Consider the following 23,351-nt stretch of genomic DNA (forward strand, 5'->3'; position numbering starts at 1 on the left):
ACAGAGCATTCCTGAAACAGGGCATGTTTCATAACTCTGTGTTGAGGCCCAGCCTGTCCTCCAGCAATATTGCTTCCCATCCATGCTCACTCAGATTTTGTTAATTCATATTTCAAAAAATAAGTTTTGAACCACGTACATATTGAGGCTTTGGAGAAAAGACTGAACTGCCTCTGTCACCTGGGCAAGAAAACTTTATGGGAAGTCAGGCCACAAGGCAATCTTTCCAAACATGGCAGGCCACTGCTGATTTTACTGGCTGATCAGGCAGAGTGTCATCTCCTTCTGCCATTCCCAGGACCAAGCATGACCCTAGTTGGCCTGAAGGTAGGTGGTCATTAGCACAGATAAGTTCCCACATCCTAGTAATTTAAGAGATTTTAAATGGTGGCTGAGACTGAGCTCAAGGTGAAGTCTGGATGACAGACAGATGGCATCCTCTCATAAATGCAGACAGGCTCAGAAATACTGAAGGTCCTAAAGCGATCTGCGGGGACACATGCAAGAACCAATACTAGTATCACCTTACAAGGGTTTCTTTCCCAGAGGAAGATCGTTAGTGCCAAGAGTTGGCCATTGGTGGAATGCAGATCTGTCCACATAGTTGATGTATCCCAGTCACTGGTAATGTTCAGGAAGAAGCAGCAGGCTTCTTAGTATAGAGACCATATCTCCTTGATTCACTACTGCATCCCAAAATCATTCCTAGTACATAGGGGACACTGGATGAATATTCATGGAATACATGGCCAAGTAAACTGGTGCAGCTGGTGAGCATCCTCCTAGGGTACTATAGAGAGAATTTCTGCATTGGCAAGGAGGCTGAATTTGATTTCTGAGGCCCCTCCCAGCACTAAGCTTCCATGGTCCTCCTCTGAATGTTGAAATTCATTCAATATTTATTGAACACCTGCTATATACCAGAGGATGTCCTAAGCACCCAGAAAACAAAGGTAAATAAAAGCAAACCCTTTTACTCAAGGAACTCATGATATAGTTAAAATGACAGTCCATAGTTTAGGAATACCCTCCTCAAAGGGATCAGAGAATCTGAAGACCCCTCAGTTATCCATGTAGTTTCTTCCAGAGACTTTTTAAGTACTAATATACATATTTACTAATAAGTACTTCCCTAGATGATATATGATATGGTTTGGCTGTGCCCCACCCAAATCTCATCTTTAATTCCCATGTATTGTTGGGAGGGACCCAGTGGGAAGTAATTGAGTCATGGGGGCAGGTCTTCCCATGCTGTTCTCGTGATAGTGAATAAGTCTCACAAGATCAGATGGTTTTATAAGGGGGAGTTTCCCTGCACAAGCCCTCTTCTCTTGTCTGCTGCATGTGAGATGGGCCTTTCACCTTCTACCATGGTTATGAGTCCTCCCCAGCCACATGGAACTGTGAGTCCATTAAACCTCTTTTTCTTATAAATTACCCAGTCTCAGGTATGTCTTTATCAGAAGCATGAAAACAGACTAATACAGAATATAGTTCTGAATTTTCTATCCTAGTGAAAAGTTGAGTGAGGTTGGTAAAACTTAGTTTCAAAAGTGCTCCCAGAAGAAAACAGACTGCCTGGCCCGGTGGCGTTTTAGTGGGATGGTTTATCTGTCTCTTCCTCCTGTGTAATGCTTTTATTGGAGTTCATGAAAGAATCATAGAATCCTAGGTCTGAAAAGGAACTTAGAGCTCATCTACTCAACACCCTTAGGAAACTAAAGCCTGTGGAGTCAAATAGCCTCTAGTTAGTGACACAGCTGAGACTGAAACTGTGTCTTTTGACTCGAAGCTAACATTCTCTATGCCACACCAAACTAACATGCTTTTTAAGCATTGGGAAACTGCTGATGTGCTCTGTGTATCTATATTACAGCTGAAAGGCCTTATTTCCATAATCCAAAAAGAGGTAATGAAATACCTGTCTTGCTTGAATTCTCTGAAGGAAATTTAGAGAGGCTGCTCGGTGTTATGGAAAATATACTGGATTGGATCCAGGAAATTAAGGTTCTAGACTGATCGCTATGAGTAATTTTATGGGTATCTTCCAACTTCAGCCCTCTGGATCTCAGTTTTCTAGCTAAAAGAAAGGGTAGTGAACCAGAATCAGGTATAGCAAACTCAAGTGCCTGGTAGAATCAGGAAGGTAACAAATATGTGTAAAGCAGGCCAAATACAAGACCATAAGCAGGGGTGGGCAGCTGGAGAGTTCAGGTCCCTTTTAAAGGCTTTCAAATTCAAATTTAAAATTTAAAATGGTGTGGACCCCAGAAGACAGTTCTGTGAGTCAAATGTAGCCCACAGTCAGATAGCATAATACGTCTGAACTAGATGCTTAGGCCCCTTTCTTCTACAATTTCTTGAATATGAAAACAAAATATGTAGTTACCAGAAGTCAGTGTTTTCACTAGAGTCTAATATATTATGATTGCTTTCAAGTAACTCATTTGTTTTAACATTTCTTTGATCTAGAAATACCTAATCATTTTCCTCTGTCTTGCTGTGCAGATTTCAATAGTTTGCCTGGTTTCTCTGTGCCGCGGTTTGTCATTAGCTAAATGGAAAATAAAATCGCTGACCATTCTCATACGGTATGGTATGAATTAATTAACGTTTTGGCATAAATGTCAAGGATGTTCGTTAATAAAATATATCTTGTGAGCATATATCCTTCATGATCGTTTGCCTCAATAGTTCTTTTGTTGGCATCAACTTTTATTGACTGTTCTACATAATTAAAACCCCAGGAAATTGACTTAAAAAGACCAGGAAGGGTGTGTAATACAGGACTGCCAACATTAATGAAATAATTTAAGTCAGAATTAGACAAAGGGACAAAGTAAACTCAGCAAATTATTCAAGTACTGAGAAAGCCTGATTGTTCAAGTGTAATTAAAATATACAGCTGGAATAGTAACCGCTAACAGAGTGATCTGATCAATGAACACAGCAGCTATAAAAATTTAATGCAGTGTGAGCAGCCTATTTTTTAAAATGCAAATAATCAACCCAAAATGCAGCTGCCTGTTATGAGGCAAACATGCAAAAACTAACAAGCTCAGGGAAATTGTACTGATGACTCAGAAGAAACAGGCTGCTGTAAGATATTAAGAATATTGCTCTCAATAGCAACGCCCCCATTTAATCATAAAGATTAATTTCTCTAAAAAAGGGGGGTGGAGCTGGTGGTCAGAGCTATAAGAGAATTTATTTCCTCCATCCAATTCTTTACCTAATGCCTGGGCTGCGCAGTGATGTATGCTGTATCTCCTCACCCATGCTGTCCACATTACACCCCTTTCATTACCACCCAGACCACTTTACCTACACAGTGTCTAGACTTTTGATCTAACACTTTAAATTAGCATAAAAACAAAATAAAACCAGACTCTATAAAAGTTACAGGCATATCTGAGAAAAAAACTAGAAGGGAGCAAATCACTAGAGGGGATGGTGAGATTTTAGGTCATTTCTTTCATTATTTCTATTATTTTTATTATAAAGTGTGCAGTTAACATGTAAAAACTTGAATGTCTCCATACCACACCAGGGCGTGGGTATGAACAAGGTCACAATAATATTAATCGCACACATTTCATCAGCTTCAAAACCGTACTTGCTAATATAGGAACACCAGGCCTTGGAAGAGTTCCCACCCCTCCTCCAGCATCACTGAGATTCCCCTCCTGTGGCTGGATGAGCTGTGGTGGACATGGAGATTTGACACCCAGATCCCCTCAAAGAGAGTACTCATCTCAGTGCTTAGCTCCTTCCAAATCTGCCTTAGCTACAGAAAGATGCTCCTTTCCTGGCACAGCCCACACCCAGTGACTGATGGGGGTGGATGTAAAGGTCCAACCATATTAGCTCACTCGGAACAACTCTGGCAGGCACATGCAGTCCAGAGCTCCCAAAGGGGCTGGTCGAGCTATTATTGGGCCTGTATTGAAGTTTATTTAACTTCTCTGTCTGCCCAGTCCTGCTTCTTCCCCTCTGTCCTTCCAAAGTTGTTGATTCCTAGTAAATATCCTGCAGACCAATCTCCATCTTGGCATCTGCTTTCAGACAAGCCAACATGTGACATGAAAGCATCCTGGCTACCACTAGCAACTGAGCTGGCCAAGTGGGTCTCAACTGCTCAGCAGGATCCTCCATCTTCCCCAGCCTGGACCCACATCTCTGCTGGTCACCATGGAAACCAGCCCCTCAGCTCTCAGTGCCCTGTGAGTACTCAGCAGTCCCCTGTGACACTGGAAGGACCTCCCTTCCTCTGCAGTACGTTCCATCAGGGGATACCAAAGGAGGACTCATTGGGCCCTGATGTATCTCTTGGTTTACAAACAGGTGGTTTTCTCCCCCTGCCACAATAGCCAGACAGAGTCGGTTTGAGTACAGCCACCACCCTGTACCTGGAATCTACTCCTCTCTGAACCTCAAAAATTCATCTTCTAGTCAAGCAGACTCTGGCTTCCATGTGGTAAGTTAACTCTCAACTTTCTTCCCTGCCTCGACAAAAACCCTCTTGAGATTCCTTTACACAGCCATAAACACATCTAATCCACCAAACAGGTCTGAACCTGTCTTAGTCCTTTCTGTCCCGCTATAACAGAATACCACAGACCGGTTAATTTGTAAAGAAAATCCATTTATTTCTCACATTTCTAGGGGCTGAGAAGTCCAAGAGCGTGGTGCCAGCATCTGGCAAGGGCAATCCCATGGAAGAAAGGTGGAATGCAGAAGTGAGCATGTGGGACAGAAAGACAGGAAATCAGGCTGAACTGGTCCTTTTTATCAGGGGCTCACTCCTGAGGTGATTAGCCCACTCCCAGGATAATGACCTTCATCCATTCATAAGGGTGGGGCCTTATGACTTAATCAACTCATAAAGGCACCATTTCTCAATACTGTCAATTGGCCACTAAATTTCCACATGAATTTTTAGGGGACAGTCAAACCAACTGTGGCAACCACTGAAGTGTTTGGAGGCTCTTAATCTTCAGGAAGTGTAATAAAACTAGCTGTGGAAAATGATGAGGAAAGGAGAGAAATGTTTTTTTGTTTGGTTCGTATACATAGAAATATTACCTAACAAACATTTATACCCCAATTACCATTGGCCCTGATCTAAGTCTTTTATATATATTAACCCATGCCATCTTAAAACAGTTCCATCAGATAATTAATTAGGCCCACTCTGCACATGAGGAAGCTGAGGCACAGAGCAATTTGGTGATGCGAAGTTATACAACATGTAAGCTGTAAGTTTGCAACCTGTGGAATAGGAGAAAATATTTGCAAACTATATGTGCAATAAGGGGTCAACATCTAAACTGTATAAGGAACTCATACAACTCAATAGCAAAAGCAAAAGCAAAAACAAATGTTCTGATTTTACAATGGACAAAGAACCTGAATAAACAGTTTTCCAAAGACATACAAACAGTTAACAAGTATATGAAAAGGTGCTCAACATCGCTCATCATCAGAGAAATGCAAATTCAAACCACCATATGAGACATCACCTCACACCTGTTAGTAAAGCTATGATCAAAAACACAAGAGGTAACAAGTGTTGGCGAGGATGTGGAGAAAAGGGAACCTTTGCACACTGTTGGTGGGAGTGGAAATTGGTACAGCCATTATGAAAAACAGTATGAAGGATCCTCAAAAAATTAAAGCTAGAACTCCCCTGTGATCCAGCAATCCTACTTTTGGGTATATATCCAAAGGAAATGAAACAGTATGTCAAAGAAATCTCTGCACTCCCCTGTTCATTGCAGCATTATTCACAATACCTAAGATATGGAAAGAACCTAAATGCCTATAGATGAATGAGTGAATGAATGAATGAATGTATGAATGAAGAAAATGTGGTGTGTCTATATAAATGTGGTATATATATGTATGTATACACACAGACACAAACACTCTAGAATATTATTCAGCCTTTACAAAGAAGGAAATCTTGTCATTTGCAACAACATGGATAAATCTGGACAACATTATGCTAAGTAAAATAAGCCAGACACGGAAACACAAATACTGCATGATCTCATTCATTTGGAATATATACATGTTAAACTTACAGAAACTGAGAGTATAATGGTGGTTTCCAGGGGCTGGGAGTGTAGGAAATGGGAAGATGTTGTAAAGGGGTACAAATATTCAGTCAGACAGAATGAACAAGTTCTGGATATCTAATGTACAGCATCGTGACTATAGTTAATAATAATGCATTGTACACTTGAAATTTACTAAAAGAGAAGATCTTAGGGATTCTCATCATAAAAAAAGCTACTAACTATGTGAGGTGACGGAGATGTTAATTAGCTTGATTGTATACATCATTTCATGATGTACATGAACGTATTATATTATTCATAAATAAGTATATGTATTATATATGTATGCAGTGTACATATATATCAAAACATCACTTTGTACACCTTGAATATATACAATTTTTATTTGTCAATTACACAGAAAAGCTGGGGGGAAAAAGTTGTGAGGATGCTAGTCAAACTAGGTGGCCTGGCTCCACTGCCCTGCTCTTAACCACTGCTCCACATGGCTCTTCAGCTCGGGATGGATACCTATTCCAGTGTAATACTGAAATATCTCACGTGAGGAAAATTAAAGATGCAACAACATCAATAAGCCAGCAAAGGTCTACATCCTTTCGTCTTCTTTTCTCCACCTCACCCAGGCAAATGCCTGAGGCTAAAATAGTACTTTACTTTCCAAAGCGCCTGAACAGGGATAGGCATCAGAGTAAACAATACTGGGTGAAATCATCTGTGATGCATTTTCTGCCATTCTCTTGGTACCTAGTTTCCCCTAACCCCTCTCTTCTCACTCCAGTGCCCCAGTAGCTCTTGGCAGAGGCTTAAATGGGTCACCTGGGGCAGCCCTGGCTTGAGCTCTGCTTGCTGCCTCTGGCCTTATCTGCAATGAAGCAGCCGCTGCTTGGTGTACAGCAATTCTCAGAGGTCATCTGAGGCAGCTGCAAGCTTGGCTGGAGTTAACACAATTCGTTAAGCAGGCGATGAGTCCTCCAGAGCTGAGTGAACGCCTGCATAGCTAACATATTGACGCTATTCCAAGTGGCTTCCTTCTGTCCTCGCCTCTATTGCCCGTGCTGGATATACTAGTAGTTCATGCTCTTGACTTGAACCTCTGCTACTGTAGTGCTGTGAAGGCAGAGGACTTAGAGCTCAATTCAGCTGCATTTTTTTAAATGCCAATGAAGGGAAAAATCACTGTAGAAGAGGCAAAGGGCTGCAACATTAACATCTACAGAGAATTTATTCTTACGAAATCCCATTGGGAAGTTTCAAGTATTATCTCAGTTAGCCCTTCCTACCACACTATGCAGTATTACTCATGTTCTTTAGGTGAGGAAAATGAGAAGACAGAGAAAGTGACTTGATCAAGGTCTCACAGCTAAAAAGTAGCACAGCTGATTTAAAGCCATTCCTGTGCGACCCCCACACCTCTGCTTTCCCCCACCGCAATATGGTGGTGTGCTAAAGGAGCTTACAGTTAAGTGAGTAAGGCCAATGTATAAAAAACTAACAGAGCACAAAGTAGAATTCAAAAGTGGCCATAACAGAGGTTCAAGATGGGAGACAGAGGAAGGAACTAGGAGGCTTAGACAAAGAGGTTGCTTTTGAGCTAGATCTTGAAAACTAAGTAGACTAAAGAAGCTGTATGAGCAAAAGGACAGAGTCATAAAAGAGTGTGTAGCAAAAGCTACTAGCTGTTCACAAATATCCATTTCCTCTTCTTCTACACTTGGCCAGATTATCTTTCCTAAAACTCCTGTGCAATTCAGTATGGCCACCCTTCTAAACATTCTAGCTAATGGAATATGATTAGAAGTGATGACTGACGGGGCTGGCCCAGAAACCCCTCACATGGGCTTTCTGTCCAGTTTACCCTCTAACTGGCTGGAACAAAGATGACCAGGGCAGCTCTGGATGCTGCGTGCTGAAGACCACAGAGCCCTCATCAGTTTGATTCTCGACTAGACCTCATGGAGGAGAGCTCTCCTGCTTACCAGGAGCACCTACCTTGGATTCTTTAGTGAGTAAAAAATATATGAACTTCTACTGTGTTTGAATCATTCTGCATTGGGGTCTACATGTGACAGGAGCTTGTGTTACTCTAAATAATACCAGTAGTATCCTTAGGTGAAGGTGAACAGAGAGGCACCCAGGCAATGTAGCGGAAGTAGCCTGGACACCCCAGTGGGGGTAGATCGAGGTGGGCCACATTAAAGACTTGAGATTTCTTCTGTTAGCAGCAGGCAAAGTAAATTCACACTCTGACAAAATTAGTCTGTATATAGGCAAAATGAGTTTTGAAGCCCGCTTTATGAGCATCTGACACTTAAAACTGTATGCTGGGCACTAACATGAGTACCTCCTTACACAGTCGATCTTTTATTTTGCAAAGAAGTAAGCCGCTAGAAATGATACCTATGCTTCAAGTTTTGTACTTTCCATTTTATTAATGAGCATTCATTGATTTGGTTACATGTTTTAGTTTTAGTTCCACCAACATACGCTATAATTGGCATCTGACAATGGAAGAGAATACCCAAGTTAGAAATACACAAATGCTCCTACTCTAAGGACAATTGAAGAACAAACAGAAACAAAGATTGCAGCTGGCATTATGCTGTCAGAGAAAGCAGAATGTTGTAAAAGATATTCCTATGCTCTTTCAGACATACTTTTCCCAAGGCCGGAAATGTGGCATACAGCCCAAGTCAGGCTGGAAATAAGAAGTATATAAAAACAATACTGCAGAAAAGAACAACGAAAAATTAATTGGAAGTAGAAAGCATGCACATTAGTGTGAACTTAGTTTTCTGAATCAACAGTTTCTCTCTAAATGCAACCCAAAGATGAATGTTGGACATGGCTGGAACATCGTGATAGGGTGACAGGAGGCAGTGGGGAAAAGCGTTTCTCAATTTAGAGGAAGCATGAGGTTGATTTTAAGAACACCAATTTTGGTGGACTCCAATGGAAGTTAACCTGAGTAGAGAAGAAAGATAGAAACAGAAGTTAGAGTGGTAAACAATGTGAATGCAGGTAAAGAGATTTAAAGATATATTGATCTAACAGAATGAACCAAAAACTCACTCATGCGGCCACCCCTAGATGCAGAGAAGCCGGGAAATGTAATTCAACTGTGTGCTCCAGAAGAAGAGAATATGGATTTCTATGACTGAGTGATCATCTCAGTCACAATGTCCTTCTATGATTCATATCATTGTCTTAGAATGAAATTGTATATCCCCCTTTTTGTTTTATTTTGGTGTGTAGACAGACTGGCATTGGTCGACATATAGTTATTGGATAAATAGGTGTGGCTAGCATTGTCAGGCTTTCAGAACTAGAAAAAAAATGCCCGAGACTTGATTCTAGCCCTGAAAGACTTCATTATGTGTTATGTCATGGGTAATAAACAAAGGAAATGAGATCCAGGAAATCCAGGGTTATAATTTAGACTTTATCAGACTGTTGCACTAGTTGAGCTGCAACAAGGGACGAAACTACAGGGACTTAAATAAGATAGATGTTTATTTCTCTGTCACATAATAGTCTGGATGAGAGTTGGTATGAATCAAGTAGGAATGAGAGAAAGGGAGGGCAAGCTTCTTTTCTTTTAAAGGTGCAATCCAAATTTACACAGATTACTTTCTTTCACATCCCATTGGCCAGACCAAGTCACATGGCTAAAGCTAGGCACAAAAGAGGCTGGAGGTGTGGTTTTTTGTGGAGCAGCCACATGGAGCAGCAGAAAACTTTTATGAAGAAAGAGAGGAGAATAAACATTGGAAGTTGGTTTTTGTTGACTTCACCAAAAAAGTCAAAGAAAGTTTCTATTTATACACACTAATAATGTACCAACCTGGTGGAAAGTCATGGAATGTTATGATGGTGTGACATTTTCACAAAGAGTGAGAACATCAAATTCAGCTCAGTGGGAAGTGGACTTTGGAACTACTGTCAAAGAAAGAAAGTTTACTATCCAGAGCAGTGGTTCCCAACATCACTGAGTGTTATAATCACCTGGGAAGCGTTTCTTAAAATATCAGTGTCTGGGTCCTGGACATTCTGATTCAGGAAATGTGGGTAATGACCTGGGCATCTGAATTTTTTTAATCCCCAAGAGTGAATAGGATGTGCTGTAAGGCCTTAAAACCAATGATAAAGGGAAATTCAAAGACGAATGTTGCCTTTATCTTCAAACTTCCTTGGACGCTTAAAGGATAAAAGTGATTTTAAATAAACAAACATCATTTGGCATTTCTGAGAAGCTGCAATCAGAAGGATTTTAGATTATAAATGATTGATTATGAAAATACTGGGATTCAAAGAGGTGGGTCTGTCTACTGGCTCTGCCACTTTAGACCTTGACAAGTGTCTAAAGAGCTCCACGCCTGATGCCCCTCCTCAATAAATGAAGAGTTAGCCAAAATGATTGCTTACAGCATTCTGTGATCCTACTTGTGGCTGGCCAATTCCTTTCATTCACTAGTTCATTTTAAGTAACATACAATTACAGTAAAAATATTTAACATTCAACAAATATTTATAGAGCTCTTACTTTGTACTAGGCTCTGCTGAGAATACAAAGGGAGCAAAGATAAACGAGGTTAGTCTTTCAAACAGCCTCCAATATGTTATATCAACTGCAAAACTCTGTACCATACAACGTTTATCAAAGGCCTATTGGCGGTCACCTTGAGATGGTAGAAACCTACATAGGCTCCTCCTCAGTCTCTCTCTGTCTCTTTCTCTCTCCGTCTCTCATTCACTCTCTTTTCTTTTTCTCCTTTCCACTTTCTTTTGTTTAAATTCAAGTTTTTCTAAGGTAGGCAGGTATATAATACTCTGTTATGGGGGAAAATTAATCCTACACAAAGTCTTATTTTAAAAAAAGATATTTTGAAAGATATTTTCAAATTCCTAGTTTTTTGTAGCAGATATCAGGAGTAAGTAATATGTAGACAGAAATATCTGATAAGACAGAGCTCATCTTGAGCAGACAGAACTTGGGCAAAGGCTGGCCCATTCCATCTCCCTACGTTTCAGGACAGAAAATGCAGATTCAGCAGAAATTAGTGTGTGTGTGTGTGTGTGTGTGTGTGTGTGTGTGTGTGTGTGTGTGTATACACACATGCATGTACATGTTTAATAGAAGAAAGGAGCAACAAGAAATCGGTACCAATAAAAAAGAAAGAAAGAAAAATCACACTCCTCGAAAAAAATTAATTCCTTTTTGTGTAATCCAAACAGCTTTGATAATTGAGGTTTCCCAGCAAATCTTACAATATTTTTTTCAGCTTTCTCTGGTAACCTTCACCTCACTGTGGCTGTTAAGTGCTGAGAGGCTAACTACTGTTTGTTCCTTGGATACAAAAGGCATTCCGTTCTCTCTGAGTGGTTCTGTGCTTCTGAGGTCAGCAAACGCCCTCCCCCCAGCCAGCTTTCAATTGCTTACTAGAGGAGGGCACCAGAGCATGATCATTCAAAACACCAGAGCATCCAAAAGCTTGGGAATGCGTCATTTGATTACTATTATTTTCCCAGTTGCTTCCCTTTCCTCCATTATGTTTTGTTTAGGATAAAGTACTTTGCATCTCCCAGCAAACATTGTTTGGAAGGAGGGAAGAGAAACCTAGCCAAGAACAGGACAAGGAATGGGGCAAGCTGACACTGAATTGAGAGTGTGTTGAATGAGGCCATGTAAACTTTCCCATATTTCATTTCTGAAAAGGGCTCAGTGTGGACTCCATCACTAACACTGACCTTGGAAACACCTAAGACTTTTTAATACATTGCTGTTGATCCTTATTTGTTAATAAATTATGAAGTTCAGCATCAAAGCATTGCTCTTTAATCAATATCCAGTAGAACCTCCATTTTTTCATCATCTAGTAACTCTTTCTAACAGTCTTCTCTCTGGTGGTCTTACCAAGGCAATGAAAGAAAAAAAAAAAAGAATTGCATCTCTTTAATTACTACGCTGGATCTCTCATGAATGGTTTGATGTGTCCCCATGGAAATAAGCGAGTTCTCTCTCTCTCTTAGCTCATGCGAGATCTGGTAGTTTAAAGGGGCCTGTCTCCTCCCTCCCTCTCTGGCTCCTGCTCTCACCATGTGATGTGCTGGCTCCCATTTCGCCTTCTGCCATGATTGTAATCCTCCTGCGGCCCTCACCAGAAGCAGATGCCAGCACTGTGCTTCATGTACAGCCTGCAGAACCATGAGCCAATTAAACTTCTTTATAAATTACCCAGGCCCAGGTATTTTTTTATAGTGATGCAAAGCAAAATATTAAAACATACATCAGGCCAGGCACAGTGGCTCATGCCTGTAATCCCAGCACTTTGGGAGGCCAAGGTGGGTGGATCACCTGAGGTTGGGAGTTCGAGACCAGCCTGACCAACATGGAGAAACCTCATCTCTACTAAAAATACAAAATTAGCCGGGTGTGGTGGCGCACGCCTGTAATCCCATTTGCTTGGGAGGCTGAGGCAGGAGAATTGCTTGAACCTGGGAGGTGGAGGTTGCGATGAACCAAGATCACACCATTGCACTCTCAGCCTGGGCAACAAAAGCGAAACCCTGTCTCAAAAAAAAAAAAAATAAAAAGTATGGACATTATTAAGTGTTTCCATGTTATTATGTATGAAAAACAAAAGGGTTTGACCCTTCGACAAAGAAATAAAATGATGGGGACACAGGAAAGTATTCATAATCTAAAGCAATGATTGATTCTCAACCAAGGATGATTTTGCCCCCAGGGAACATTTGACAAGGTCTAGAGCCATTTTTTGGCTTTTTCGCAGGGAAAGGGGGGGTTGCTTGTTTATTTAGGAAAAGGGTTGTGCTCTGTGTCCCAAGATAAAGTGCAATGGCACAACCATAGTTCACTGCAGCCTAAAACTCTTGGGCTCAAGCAATCCTCCTGCCTCAGCCTCTGGTGTAGCCAGGACCACAGGCATGCCCCACTATGCCTGGCTTATTTTTTTAAATTATTTTTTGTAGACATGAGGGTCTCACTGTGTTGCCCAGGCTGGTCTCAAACCTCTGGCCTCAAGACATCCTCCCACCTCATCCTCCCAATGTGTTGGGATTACAGGCATGAGCCACCACGTCCAGCCTGCAGCCATTATTTACTGTCACAGCAGAAGTCGGAGGAATATTATTAGCAACTGGTGTGTAGAGGCAAGGGTTGCTGCTAAATGCCTAGGACAGCCCCCAACAACAAAGAATTACCAGCCCCAAATGTCAGTAGTGCTGAGGATAAGACACACATTTTCAAGGTACCTTACCATAGGACTCAAAGTGGCAGAAGGACATGAAGAACTTTTTTCAAAACTCTCATTTTGCTTCCTTACCTTCACCTGCCACAACTGATTCCCACAGTTTTCTCCATTCCACACTATAATCTACATTCTTTGGCCAAGACAACCCAATTACAGAGTGGGAGAAGGCTTCTCCCCATTTTGGGTAGTGTTTTATTGCTCTGCTACGGGGGTCCTCATCACTGGAGTCAGGAGGGACAAGCCAGAAACACCTGATGAGCTTCTTCCTAACACCCCTCTCCAGCCAATTCTGATGTGTCTCACAGTTTGCCAGAGGTGGAGGATGTGTGTGGGGCACAAGCTCCCCAGGAGGAGAGACAGCAAGGTAAACAGCCTATGCTCCCAGCTCTCACCCTCATGACAGCAGCCCCTTTCCCAGTTTTCTATGACCCAGCAAATGAACTCCATGAATGCCTGGCAAAGCAAGGCCTTTCTCCATTATTCCAGCAAGCATCTGTCTTCAGACCCATTACTAGATATTTTGAATCCTACCCCTGGTGAGACAAGTGTAGGCAGAAGCATCTCCCTGGGTGGCTTTGCTATGCATGCACAGCCCTGCCCCAGCTGAGAGTCTCATATGATAGGAGCACATTGAAATGTAGTCTTGGACCCACATGCAGGTGAACAAAAACGTATGTGGATTGGCTTGACCAACAGCAGAAATTAAGCTTTCTTTGCCACAAGATCCATTGGCCAAGCTCCCTTTTGAGAATTAACAAATGTAAAGGAAGAGCACAATTCTTCTCATCCAGGGAATTGTGCTCCAAACAAGTGCTTCAGGTCTTCTTGTCATACTGCTTCCAGTAAGGGTACAACTAGCTGGATCAGAGGGGCTTTTTTTTTAAGCTGTGGGATATAACACTTTTGATTTGATGAGGCTAATAGTCCTTCTTAAAATGAAATTGGCATGCAAAGGGGACACCAATACACCTCCCACCATTACCATGCAACGTAAATACAAAATAGGATTTGCGGGGGAAAAAATGCACAAGCAGAGAAAGAGTAATGTGCATGAGATCCTATTCCTAGGCTCTCATTATCCTGCTGAGTTGACTGAACTGGATGTACCCAGCAAGTGAATCTGTAGTTATAGATATACCCCATGACACACATGACACTCTGCCTACTTACATTGAGGAACCATGTAGCTGCAGGGGCTGCCTGCTTGAGGAAATGATGAGGAGACTATGGAGCTCAGCCCTGCTCTTTCATTGCATGACTAAGATCTGCTGAGCCAGCTCTCTACTAAGCTAAAAGGAAAGAAAACAAGTCTCTGGGCACATTCAGATTGGTCTCTCCTCCAAAACAGAATGGAACAGAGTGGAGTGGAATGGACTGAACAGGAAAGAATACAGTGGGCCATTTAGGGCCAAGGTGGCTGACTCTTGCCTCCAAATGACCGTATTACCTCTCCAGCAAGGGTTTGGAACTGGGCTAAGGCTGAGATAGCTGAAATGACAGAAGTAGAATTCAAAATATGGATAAAAACAACCTTCACTGAGCCAAAGGAGCATGTTGTAACCCAATGCAAGGAAGCTAAAAATGGTGATAAGACATTCCAGAGGCTGACAGATAAAATAGCTAGTATAGAGTAGACTGTAACTGAATTGATAGAGCTGAAAAACACAATACAGGAATTTTATAATGTATTCACAGTATTAATAGCAGGATAGACCAAGTGGAGGAGATAATCTCGAGCCCGAAGACTGTCTTTCTGAAATAAGACAGGCAGACAAGACTAGAGAAAAAAGAATCAAAAGACGTGAACATGAAAAAAACCTCCAAGAAACATAGGATTACATAGATCGAATCTATGACTGATTGGTGTACCAAAGAGACGGGGAGAATGGAACCAATTAGGAAAACATATTTTATGATATCCATGAGAACTTCCCCAACCTAACTAAATACGCCAACATTCAAATTCAGGAAATGTGGAGAACCCCAGTAAGACACTCCACGAGAAGATCATCCCCAAGACACATAATCATTAGATTCTCCAAGGTCAAAATGAAAGGAAAAATGTAGCTAGAGAGAAAGGCCAGGTCACCTACAAAGGGAAGCCTATCAGACAAATAGTGGACCTCTCAACAGAAAGCTTATAAGCCAAAGGAGATTGGGACCCAGTATTCAGCATTCTTAAAGAAATGAAATTCCAAACAAGAATTTCATATCCAGCCAAATTAAGCTTCATAAGCAGAGAAATAAGATCCTTTATATCCTGAGGGAATTTGTTACAAGATCTGCCTTACAGGAGCTCCCAAAGGAAACACTAAATGTGGAAAGAAAAGGCTGTTACCAACCACTACAAAAACACACTGAGGTACACAGACCAGTGACACTATAAAGCAACCACATATGGTGTTTGGTTCTTTGTCCTTGCAATAGTTTGCTGAGAATGATGGTTTCCAGTTTCATCCATGTCCCTACAAAGGACATGAACTCATCATTTTTTATGGCTGCATAGTATTCCATGGTGTATATGTGCCACATTTTCTTAATCCAGTCTATCGTTGTTGGACATTTGGGTTGGTTCCAAGCCTTTGCTATTGTGAATAGTGCCGCAATAAACATACGTGTGCATGTGTCTTTATAGCAGCATGATTTCTCACTCATAGGTGGGAATTGAACAATGAGAACACATGGACACAGGAAGGGGAACATCACACACTGGGGACTGTTGTGGGGTTGGGGGAGCAGGGAGGGATAGCATTACGAGATATGCCTAATGCTAAATGACGAGTTAATGGGTGCAGCACACCAACATGGCACATGTATACATATGCAGCAAACCTGCACATTGTGCACATGTACCCTAAAACTGCAAGTATAATAATAATAAAATTTTTAAAAAAGCAACCACATAAAAACTCTGAAAAATAACCAGCTAAGATTATGATGACAGGATAAAATCCACACATATCAATATTAACCTTAAAGGTAAATGGTCTAACTGCCCCACTTAAAAGACACAGAGTAGCAAGCTAGATAAAGAACCAAGACCCATTGGCCTGCTGTCTTCAAGAGACCTATCCCACATGCAGTGACACACATAGGCTCAAAATAAAGGGATGGAGGAAAATCTGTCAAGCAAATGGAAAACAGAAAAAAAGCAAGGATTGCAATCCTAGTTTCTCACAAAACAGACTTTAAACCAACAAAGATCAAAAAAGACAAAAAAGGGCATTGTATAAGAGTAAAGGGTTCAATTCAACAAGAAGATCTAAATATGCTAAATATATGTACACCCAACACAGGAGCACCCAGATTCAAAAAGCAAGTTCTAAGAGACCTTCAAAGAGACTTAGACTCCCGCATAATAATAGTGGGAGACTTTAACAGCCCACTGACAATCTTAGACAGATCACTGAGACAGAAAATTAACAAAGATATTCAAGACCTGAACTCAGCCCTAGACCAAATGGACCTGATAGATATCTACAGATCTCCTCACCCCAAAACAACAGAATATACTTTCTTTGCATCACCACATTGCACTTACTCTAAAATTGATCACATAATCAATGGTAAAACTTTTCCTCAGCAAATGCAAAAGAATTGTAATCATAACAGTCTCTCAGACCACAGCATAACCAAATTAGGACTCAAGATTAAGAAGTTTACTCAAAACCATACAATTACATGTAAATTGAATAACTTGCTCCTGAATGACTTTTGGGTAAATAATGAAATTAGGGCAGAAATCAAGAAGTTCTTTGAAACTAATGAGAACAAAGAGACAACATACCAGAATCTCTGGGACGCAGATTAGGCAGTGTTAAGAGGGAAATTTATAGCACTAAACATCCACATCAAAAAATTAGAAAGATCTCAAGTTAGCAACCTAACATCACAACTAAAAGAACTAGAGAACCAAGAACAAATAAATCCCAAAGCTAGCAGAAGACAATAAATAACCAAAATCAGAGCAGAACTGAAGGAGACAGGGACATGAAAAATCATTCAAAAAAATCAACAAATCCAGGAGCTGGTTTTTTGAAAAAAATTAATAAAATAGATAGACCTCTACATACACTAATAAAGAAGAAAAAAGAGAAGATCCAAATAAACCCAATCAGAAATGATACAGGAGATATTACCACCAACCCCACAGAAATACAAACACTCATCAGAGAATATTATAAACACCTCTATGCACATAAACTAGAAAATCTAGAAGAGATTAATATATTACTGGACACATACACCCTCCCAAGACTGAACCAGAAAGAAATTGAATCCTTGAGCAGACTGAAAATGAGTTCTGAAATTGAGGCAGTAATAAATTGCCTACCAACCAAAAAAAGCCTAGGACCAGATGAATTCACAGCTGAATTCACAGCTGAATTCCACCAGAGGTACAAAGAAGAGATGGTACCATTCCTACTGAAACTATTCCAAAAAATTGAAAAGGAGGGACCCCTCCCTACCTCACTCTGTGAGACCAGTATCATCCTGATACAAAAACCTGGCAGAGATACAAAAAATAATAATAATAAAATAAAAAAATAAAAAACTTCAGGCAATGTCAGTGCAAAAATCCTTAACAAAATATGGGCAAACTTAATCCAGCAGCACATCGAAAAGCTTATTCACCATGATGCAGTAGGCTTCATGCTTGGCATGCAAAGTTGGTTCAACATAGTGAATCAATAAATGTGATTCATCACACAAACAGAACTAAAAACAAAAACCACATTATCATCTAGTAGATGCAGAAAAGACTTTTGATAAAATTCAACATCCCTTCATGTTAAAAACTCTCAATAAACTAGATATTGAGGGAACACACCTCAAAATAATAAGAGCCATCCATGACAAACCCACAGCCAACAACATACTAAATGGGCAAAAGCTGGAAGCATTCCCCTTGAAAAACGGCACAAGACAAAGATGCTCTGTCTCACCACTCCTATTCAACATAGTATTGGAAGTCCTGGTCAGAGCAATCAGGCAAGAGAAAGAAATAAAGGGCATCCAAATAGGAAGAGAGAAAGTCAAACTATCCCTGTTTGCAGATGACATGATCCTATATCTAGAAAACCCCATTGTCTCAGCCCAGAAGCTTCTTAAGCTGATAAACAACTTCAGCAAAGTCTCAGGATACAAAATCAATTTGCAAAAATCGCCAGCATTCCTATACACCAACAACAGGCAAGCCAAGAGCCAAATCACAAAAGTGCCACAAAAAGAATAAAATACCTAGGAATACAGCTAACTAGGGATGTGAAAGATCTCTTCAAGCTGAACTACAAACCACTGCTCAAAGAAATTAGAAATGACACAAACAAATGGAAAAACATTCCACGTTCATGGATAGAAAGAATCAATATTGTTAAAATGGCCACATTGCCCAAAACAATTTATAGATTCAATGCTATTCCCATTAAACTACCATTGATATTCTTCACAGCACCAGAAAAACTATTTTAAAATTCATGTGAAACCAAGAAAGAGCCCAAATAGTCAAGACAACCCTAAGCAAAAAGAACAAAGCTAGAGGCATCATGCTACCCAACTTCAAACTATACTACAGGACTACAGTAACCAAAACAGCATGCTACTGGCAAAAGAACAGACACATAGACCAATGAACAGAATAGAGAACCTAGATATAAGACCACACACCTACAACCATCTGATCTTCGACAAACCTGACAAAAACAAGTAATGGGAAAAGGAATCCCTGTTCAATAAACAGTGTTGGGATAACTGGCTAGCCATATACAGAAGATTGAAACTCGACACCTTCCTTACACTATATACAAAAATTAACTCAAGATAAATTAAAGACTTAAATGTAAAACACAAAACTATAAAAACCCTGGAGGATAATCTATATAATACCACTCAGGACATAGGCACGGGCAAAGATTTCATGACCAAGATGCCAAAAGCAATTGCAACAAAAGCAAAAATTGACAAATGGAATCTAATTAAACTAAAGAGCTTCTGCACAGCAAAAGAAACTATCAACAGAGTAAACCAACAAGCTACAGAATGGGAGAAAAAATTTTCATAACTATGCATCTGACAAAGATCTAATATCCAGCATCTATAAGGAACTTAAACAAATTTACAAGAAAAAACCAACAATGCTATTAAAAAGTGGGCAAAGGACATGCACAGACACTTCTCAAAAGAGGGCATACATGCAGCCAACAATCATATGAAATCACTCAATATCACTGATCATCACAGAAATGCAAATCAAAATCACAATAAGATACCATCTCACACCAGTCAGATTGGCATTATTATTATTATTTTGAGACAAGGTCTCACTCTGTCACTCAGGCTGGAGTACAGTGGCACCATCTCAGCTCACTGCAACCTCCGTCTCCCAGGCTCAGGTGATTCTCCTGCCTCAGCCTCCTGAGTAGCTGGGACTATTGGCACGTACCACCATGCCGAGCTAATTTTTGTATTTTTTGGTAGAAACAGGGTTTCATCATGTTGGCCAGGATGATCTCGAACTCCTGACCTCAGATAATCCACCTGCCTCAGCCTCCCAAAGCACTGGATTACAAGTGTGAGCCACCGTGCCCAGACAGAATGGCTATTATTACAAACTCAAAAAATAGCAGATGTTGGCAAGGTTGTGGAGAAAAAGGAATGCATATAAACTGTTGATGGGAGTGTAAATTAGTTGAGCCATTGTGAAAGACAATGTGGCAATTCCTCAAAGCCCTAAAGACAGAAATACTATCTGACCCAGAAATTCCATTACTGGCTATATATGCAAAGGAATATAAATCATTTTATTATAAAAACACATGAATGCGTATGTTCATTGCAGCACTATTCACAATAGCAAAGACATGGAATCAATCTAAAAGTCCATCAGTGGTAGACTGGAAAAGAAACTGTAATACATATACACCATGGAATATTATACAGCCATAAAAAAGAAAAAGATCATGTTCTTTATAGGAACATGGATGGAGCTGGAGGTCACTATCCTTAGTAAACTAACACAGGAACAGAAAACCAAATACAGCGTGTTCTCACTTATAAGTGGGAGCTAAATAATGAGAACACATGGACACATAAAGAGGAACAATACACACTGGGGCCTATCAGAGGTAGACGGTGGTAGGAAAGAGAGGATCAGGAAAAATAACTACTGAGTACTAGGCTTAATACCAAGGTGACAAAATAATCTGCACAACAAACCCCCTGATACACACATTTACCTATGTAACAAACCTGCACATGTACCCCTGAATATAAAATAAAAGTTTTTTTTTTTTTAGCAAAAGGATGTTAAGAGGTAATGTTCAGTATAAACCTTTTCATTCTAGAGAAACTAGGTCCCAAAGTGGACTGCCCAAAGTCAAAATCAAGTCATACCATCCGTACAATTTTTATTAATGTGTATAACAATAAATAAGAAATTCTTTAAAAAAAACACAGTGCATTGCACATTATAAAAGCATGCGCTAATTCCAGAAACTTATATTTTGATTGCATGTGTCCTTGTATGCATGTGTGTATCAAGTAGTAAGGTAAAATGTACTTCTTACTGATGGTCATCGTCAAAAGGTCTCCTAGATTAAAGTCTTTCTCTCTCTCTCTCTCTCTCTCTTTCTCTCTCTCTCTCTCTCACTGTCTCTCTTAACTCTCTTACTCTCTCTTCCCCTCCACTCTACCCCATGTGCTTTTATAAGGGAAAATCAAAAGGGAAGATTTATCTATTATAAACATAAACACATACACATAAATTCATGAAAATGTTTGCACATACCAAGCTTAGAAAATGTCTATGAATCCAAGCCATTAAGTAAAGTTGCTCGGGCTGACAATCATGGCTATGTATCTCACACTGAAGAGGGCTGGGAATGCTGCTTAGGCCAACTGCCTTCTAAACTACCCCACTGGCCCTCACCAGAGAAGCTGCTGGCTTCTCTCCTTTCTAAACCAAGCTCCTGCTGAGATTGCATTACGTGCTCCTCATCAGTCCGTGAACAGTGCTGACTGGAGGCTACCATGGGTTGATTCATTCACTATATCTTATACATTGATCTTACTTCATCCTAAAAACATCCTGGAATATCATCATTCCCACTGAATGGATAATGAAACCGAGGCTCAGGAACGTAATACACTGTACCCAATTTCTTACAGTTGGGGAGGAAGTGTTGGAGCCAGGAGGGAAAGCCACGTCTTCTGGCTCTGAAACCCAGGCTCTTTCCACCACACTAGAAGTCTTAGTTCAGTCTTCTGAGCTGAAGATGGGTGTGCAGAAGATTACTGGAAGAGCCTTTGGCCTCAGTAGTGGTGAGGGAGGAAAGAAATGTAGACAGGCAGTCGGATCCCAGGATCCCGCATAGTGCTCTGGAGGTGAGATGGTCTTGCAGAGTTGTCCAGCCTTAAGGCAAGGGGGCCTGGCCTTTATACTCCCATCTGCCCCTGGGCAAGTGTTTAGATTCTGGATGCCCCAGGAACAGGATGTGGCCTTACGTGATTTGGCTCTTCTCTGCTGAGGACAATGACCAGAGAAGAACTCAGCTGAGAGTCGCCAGCTGCCAACACTCCCAGGAGCTGGAGAAATGAGCATCTCAGTCCCTCAAGGAGACCTTGGCAGAGTCCTACAGCATCTATCACATCACCGGCACAGGTTTTCCCTTAGAAATCTACTCCACGTTTGCCATGCCCAGCTCCGACAAGTTGAATGCTATGCAGGTTGAAAAAAAATCGCTGCCTGTTTCAGCTCTACCACTTGCTGGGTAATCTCAATATGGCAACTTGATGTCTCTGTGCTTCAGTTTCCTCATCTCAAAAAATAAAAATAATAAGCATATCGTGGGATTTTCCAGAATGAACATTGTTCCTGGTACATAAGCACCTGGCAAATGTTTCTTGTTAAAATTGTTGTTACACTTTTGCTTTGCTTCCTGGATGACCAGCCTCTTTCCTTGAATAAAAAGTGCTTTCAAGTTAGATGCCAGTGAGCATCAGTTGTAGAAATGTCCAAATCTCCCAAGAGCCTCAGTTCAGGACTTTGGCCCAATGTTTATTTTGATCCTACAACTGCTGCTGCCACTTTACTTCACTCACTACCACTGAGAGTATGATTCTTTAAGGAATACTTCAAGAGACTTGTTTGTGAATACTTGAAGCTCTACTGGGCTCACTCCAGGACAGTAGAAGTTTAAATAATTCATGAGAGTAATGCCTGCAATTGACAAGGACAAGGCAAATTGCATAAGAGCAGCTTATTCCATACATTCCATTATGTGTTCTTTGATAGCACAGCTGGCGTGGAATTCAGTAATGCCTTAGAAAAAAAATGCTCCAAGAAAGGCAAGAAAAATATTTAAAGGATAGTTAAGCCCAAAAGAGATGTGAAGATGATAGCCACTAGGGTGATAAAAATAAAAGAGGTACTACATTTTTTAACCTGGTTTGGAAATGGTCCCTTTGAGAACCAGACAAGTTTGATGTTCAAGAGGATACGCTAAACAGAGAGTGGTTTTCTCCACACAGAGGCCTTGAAGATTTTCTTAATGCTCCTGGCAAAATGAATGCTGGATGGTGCTTTATGTTTTTGGATAGGGAAGATGTTATACATTTCTGTAATACTATGAGAAAGCATTGCCTTACACAAATAAAGGTTGTGTGACTATACTGGTCAGTGTAAAAGAGAGAATATTGTTGGAATAACAGTTGTATCCTTAAAATACATCCTGTTGACATAAAGATGAAAATGAGTTTGTCTCACAGGGCCAGCATGCTGCATAAACCAGGATGCCCAATCATATAACCTATCTGGGCTGCCATTACTTTGTTTGCGATAAAATCATAAGCCCGCTGCCTACTTTTCAACACAATTGTCCACTGTTCTGCCAAATACAGCTATTCAATTTTATTCCTATAGCCCATGATGTTTTTTCCATTTCCAACCCATTGCTTATCCATCTCCCTCTACCTAGAGCTTTCCTCCCTCCATTTTCATCAG

This window comes from Gorilla gorilla, chromosome 3 (genome assembly GCF_029281585.2).
Source record: "Gorilla gorilla gorilla isolate KB3781 chromosome 3, NHGRI_mGorGor1-v2.1_pri, whole genome shotgun sequence".
Taxonomy (NCBI): Eukaryota; Metazoa; Chordata; class Mammalia; order Primates; family Hominidae; genus Gorilla; species Gorilla gorilla.